The sequence below is a fragment of the Zalophus californianus genome, chromosome 1 (assembly GCF_009762305.2).
Source record: "Zalophus californianus isolate mZalCal1 chromosome 1, mZalCal1.pri.v2, whole genome shotgun sequence".
Classification (NCBI taxonomy): Eukaryota; Metazoa; Chordata; class Mammalia; order Carnivora; family Otariidae; genus Zalophus; species Zalophus californianus.
Genome location: NC_045595.1, coordinates 196,856,424 through 196,862,423, shown reverse-complemented (window position 1 = coordinate 196,862,423; position 6,000 = coordinate 196,856,424).

Below are 6,000 nucleotides of genomic sequence, written 5' to 3'. Positions count from 1 at the left end.
GGATGGTTGAGTCGGTTAAGTATCTGACTTCAGCTCAGGTCATGATCTCAGGGTCCTGGGATGGAGTGCTCTGCACTCAGTAGGGAGTCTGCCTGTCCCTCTCCCTCTGCCCTGCCCCCCACTTGTGCGCGCACATATGTGTGTGTGTGTGATTGTGTGTGCGTGCTCTCTCTTTCAAATAAATAAATAAAATCTTAAACAAAGAAATCATAGGGTAATTGTTTTTCTCTGAGTGACTTATTTCGCTTAGCATAATACTCTCTAGCTCCATCGATGTCATTGCAAATGGCAAGATTTCATTCTTGCCATTCCATACACACACACACACACTCCACTCCTTATCCACTCATCAGTCAATGGACACTGGGCTATTTCCGTATTTTGGCTATTGTAGATAATGCTGCTACAAACATCAGGGTGCATGCATCCCTTTGAATTAGTATTTTTTATTTGGATAAATACCTCGTAGTGTTTAAGAAACAAAACAAGCAAAGGGGAAAAAAAGAGAGAGAGAGAGGCAAACCAAAAACAGATTCTTAACTATAGAGAACAAGCTGATGGTTACCAGAGGGGAGGTGGATCGGGGGATGGGTTAAATAAGTGATGGGGTTTAAGGAGCGCACCTGTTGTGATGAGCACCAGGTGATGTACAGAAGTGGTAAAAATCACTAAATTGTACACCTGAAACTAATATTATACTGAATGTTAAGTAAATGCAATTTTTAAAAAGATTTTATTTATTTATTTGACAGAGAGAGACACAGCGAGAGAGGGAACACAAGCAGGGGGAGTGGGAGAGGGAGAAGCAGGCTTCCTGCTGAGCAGGGAGCCCAATGTGGGGCTCGATCCCAGGACCCTGGGACCATGACCTGAGCTGAAGGCAGACTCTTAACGACTGAGCCACCCAGGCGCCCCAGCTAAATGCAATTTAAATAAAAACTTTAAAAAAACCCAATAAGATACTATTTCACACCAACGAGGATGGCTATAATAAAAAAGACAGATAAGTGTTGGTGAGGATATGGAGAAACCACAACCCTCGTATACTGCTAATAGGAATATAAAGTAGTGCAGCCTCTTTGGAAAACAGTTCTTAGATCCCTCAGAATGTTAAACATAGAGTGACCATATGAACCAGCAATTCCACTCCTAAATATGCTAAGATTAATAAAAACAAGTACATGTATGTTCATAGCAGCATATTAATAGTCTAAAGAAAGAAACAACCCAAATGTCTATGATGAACGCATTTAAGAATATGTGGTATTTTCATATGATGGAGTACTATTTGTCAATGAGAAGAAATGCTGTATGACACATACTCCAGCATGGATGGACCTTGAAAACATGCTTAGGTGAGAGAAACAAGTCACAAAAGGCCCCGTATTGTATGATTCCATTTATATTAAATATTCAGAATAGGCAAATTAATAGAGACAGAAAGCTTAAAAGTTGCTCAGGCTAACAGGGACTGAGGAAATGGGGAGTAAATTGATCATGGTTCAGAAATATGTGAACACACTGAAAACCATTGAGTGGTACTTTTTTTTTTTTTTTTTTAAGATTTTATCCATTTATTTGACAGAGAGAGACACAGTGAGAGAGGGAACACAAGCAGGGGGAGTGGGAGAGGGAGAAGCAGGCTTCCCGCCGAGCAGGGAGCCCGAGGCGGGGCTCGATCATGACCTGAGCCGAAGGCAGACACTCAATGACTGAGCCACCCAGGTGCCCCTGAGTGATACATTTTTAATGGGTGAACTGTGTGGTATGTAAATTATATCTCAATAAAGCTGTTAAAGGTGGATTTAATTAAAGGAAGTGGCCTTTAACTTCTGTGGCATGGAAACATTTTACATCAGAACATACTTCCAATACGATGCAAGCATATGTAGTCAAGATATACCTGGTTTGAGAAAATGGCTAGCTGAATTCATGTGGGTGCCAAGAGCAGTTCAGTTTAGAGATTTTTGTTTGTCTGGAATAGCCATTTGATCTAAAACAAAGAAAAGTAGACCAGAGAGTCGGGCTAACCCATACTTGATTTACTAGGAAACTTATGTACTGCCAGGCACATAACAGAAAATAAATTTTATATTTACACTCACACACATATATATTTTATATGTATACATACAGTATATGGTCACATATACATATTTATGCATGTATATATAGTTATCTATATTTATGTATATGCATGCTTATATTATTATTTTTAATCTGAAGAATTTTAATATTTTGCATTGGATATTTTTAGTTACTCAAAAAAGCTATTTCTATATACTGTAGTGATCACAGAGCAAAAGTGAAATTCAATGTGCTTGTGTGCGTGTGTGCGTGTGTGCGTGTGTGCGTGTGTGTGTGTGTGTATCTGTATCACATATATACATATCTACCCATATATATCTACCCATAGAAAGTTTACATCACATAGTGAATCAGTTAACAATGTTCAGTTTCTTATGTTTTGCAAGCATGTCATTTTCTTTCATATTTTAAAGCTTTAAACAGAGCATCTAAATAAAGTGATAGAGTGCATGCAGAGACTTCTGGGCATATTCAGTAATGAGTGCTTCTAAAATGATACAATTTCATCTTATTCTTCAATATTTCTTCTCCGCAGGGTAAGTTAGGTTTGTGCTATTGGAAAAATGTTAACTTATTTTTTGCATCCTTTAAAGAATATAACACCTGAGAGGAGATTGAAGCATTTGTATTTAGAGGCATGTGCAAATGGGAATCCCTTCTTCATGATCTTAGAGTCCAGGAATATAACCAGGGAACAAAATAGGTTAATAAGAAAAAGAGTATGGAACTGGTTGATTGTTAATATAAAGATTAGCCAGTGTTCAATATAAGTAGCTGGCTTGAAATTATCCTAAATTAGAATCATTACTGCTTAATTGTAGATGTACCTAAGTATCCAACTTGGTCCATTTCCAAATGACACCAGTGCTTCTTGTACTCTGATGGAAATGCAGGTGAGTGTTTCCACGCCTAGATAACCAATCTAGGTTCAGTTTTAGATGCTTAAATAAAATCTATGTCATACTGGTTTCCTTCTTCCCTATTTTCCTTGCCACATCTCAATACAGAATATTGGCATAAATGTTCATTAGCATATAGCTTATAAAGATGATAGGAGCAGCAAAATCTACTATGTTCCCTAATTATCCCTAAAGCATGTACTATCCTACATCAAACATACAATGCAAAAATGACGACAAATGGTTCAATCTTTGCGTATTTTTTAAAAGTTACAATCTGAAATTTTAAGTATTTTAAAAACCATTTCAAGGTGAAATAAAAATATTTATTTTAGTTGATAATGGGGTTATCTTTGATTCATTAATATAAAAGAAGTAGATAAAAATACTTAAGGTGTTGGCATTTTTTACATTATTAGAACTAAATATTTTACTTTCTTCTCTGATTTTGGCTTCAACAGAACTATTCAATGATTGTAAGCAAGTGATATATTTTTGTTTGTTTGTTACCTTGACAACCTCTAAATCTAGTTGGGGGATCACCCTGCCCATCACTCCATGTAGCCTAGCTGGAGCTCCATTCTCATTTTCAAAGTCTGCAAAAGTGACTTATGCCAAAAGCAATTTTATTTAGAGGTGAGCATGTAACCAAAACTAAATTTTACATATGAATCATATGAGCTGCGCAGGAACTCTTAGCAAGAAAGCTTCCTCTTACCTGTTGGTTGGAAATCAACCAGCCACCATCATGTAGCCATAAAGGAAGGATCTATCTAAGATTGAGGAGCAAGCTGATGTGGCCCAAGAACAGGTAAGAAACCAGATCCAAATCACACTACTTATATTCAGCCAGTAACACAAACCCATAAACTCACTTTTTGCTTAAGATAGTTTTAGTCAGGGTTTCTATCATTTGCATCAAAATAAGCCCAATTTTATATATTGTGGGAAATCCTTACACTGAGTAATTGACTTTATCAATAAAGTGTCCTGTTTTAGATCTGGATATGTTATAAATTGGCTAGTTCTTAAAAATACCCTGTTTGAACGATAGCTTATGAAATCTCATCTTTTCACTTGTCAACCCTTTTACAAATATTGTCCTTTTCCCCAATAAAAAAGATGGTTTACATTTTTTTATTAAGGCTTCACAAATTATTGAAAGTAGATGGAAGAAGTGACGCCTTTGGAAACAAGGATATTGTTGCATTTTGTGTTTTCATCTTTAATTTATTCCTCTGTAGGTAAGTAAAATTTTGAATAGTCATAATCTTCAGGTACCCACAAAACTCCCAGAAAGAGAATAAGAGGCACAAATAAAATTTTAGTCTCTATCTTGCCTTGTGGATGATGTAAATCATAATCAGGCCCTTATTTATGAAAAGATTCACAAATCTTTTACATATTAACTTACTCACTTCTGAAAAAATAGTTGTAGTCAAAGAATAAAAGTGTTCAATGATCTCTGTTAGGCTTTGCCCACCCAGCACCAAGATCTGTTTAGGCAGGAATTCATATGCAACCACAGGTCCCTGACTCAATGGTGAGGGGAATTAGGTATTAAACACTTCCCTGATTAGACTGCAGCGGGGATCACCACTGATTTAAGACTTGTGTTCCCGTATTAGTTCTGAAATTGAAGCTCATTCTTAATACTCCCTTCTGCATTTTTCCTATCCTGTTAATATTTATCACGTGTTTGGTTCTTCTGTGCAGATTATTACTCAGGCTAACTTTGGCCCAACTTCCAAATATTTCATTCCTATCTTCTGTCTCTCCTTTCTCCAACTAGATTGTGGTACAATTTGACCAGGCAGTCCAACATTTAAAGGTATGATGACCTAATTCTCATTTCAGTCAAATAAGTATATTTCTCTGGATCCTCTCAGAGTACTAGGCCTTTGCCTTGACCATTCTCAGCTTTCTTCTAGGAAATAAATCCCATCTCAAAGTCTTGATATCTGCTTGCCTTTTGCTCCAAATATAGACTCCTCTGGTTCCTCTGTTACCAAACTTCACTTACACGTGGGAAAACTTGATTTCTAGTTGGGCTGCTGCCAAGTCTTAGTCCTCAATTTCCTTTGAACATTTTCTGCTGTAACACCTGCATCCAGTCCTTCCTGTCAAACCTTCCCTGTCCATTAGACTTCCCACTTGGTGGCTGCCTTTCTAGATCTTACCTCCTAACCCTGTATTGACAAGGAATTCTGATTTATCACACCCATTCTTTTCCCTCAGTTTTCAATTTTCCTTGTGTAGGTGGCCAAAGGAACAGCAAAGTTTTTAAAACTAATGGATGAATTGTGATTGGAATTTCGTTGTGTACAATATTGTAAGATATGGTCTTTAAAAAAGATTTTCAATGTTGGGGAAGTTTAGGGTCAATGAAGACCTCAAATTAAAAAAAAAAGATTTTGTTTACTTTTTTTGATCTTGCTTTTTAAAAAACATTGAGGTACAATTGACATACAATATTAGTTTCCATTATAAGACATAATGATTCAATATTTATATATATTGCAAAATGATCACCAGAGTAAGTGGTAAACATCCATCATCACATATAGTTACAGATTTCTTTTTCTTGTGATGAGAACTTTTAAGATCTACTCCCTTAGGAACTTTCAAATATACAATACATCTTTATCCATTTGTCAGTCAATGGACATTTGGGCTCTTCCCATAATTTGGTTATTGTTGATAGTGCCGCTATAAACATTGGGGAGCATGGGTGCCTTTAAATTAGTGTTTTTGTATCCTTTGGGTAAATACCTAGAACTGCAATTGCTGGGTCACAGGGTAGTTCTATTTTTAACTTTTTGAGGAACCTCCATACTGTTTTCCAGAGTGGCTGCACCAGTTTGTATTCCCCTCAAGAGTGTAAGAGGGTTGCCTTTCATCTGCATCCTCACCAACACCTGTTGTTTCTTGTGTTGTTAATTTTAGCCATTCTGACTGGTGTGAGGTGATATCTCATTTTAGTTTTGATTTATATTTCCCTGATGATGAGTGA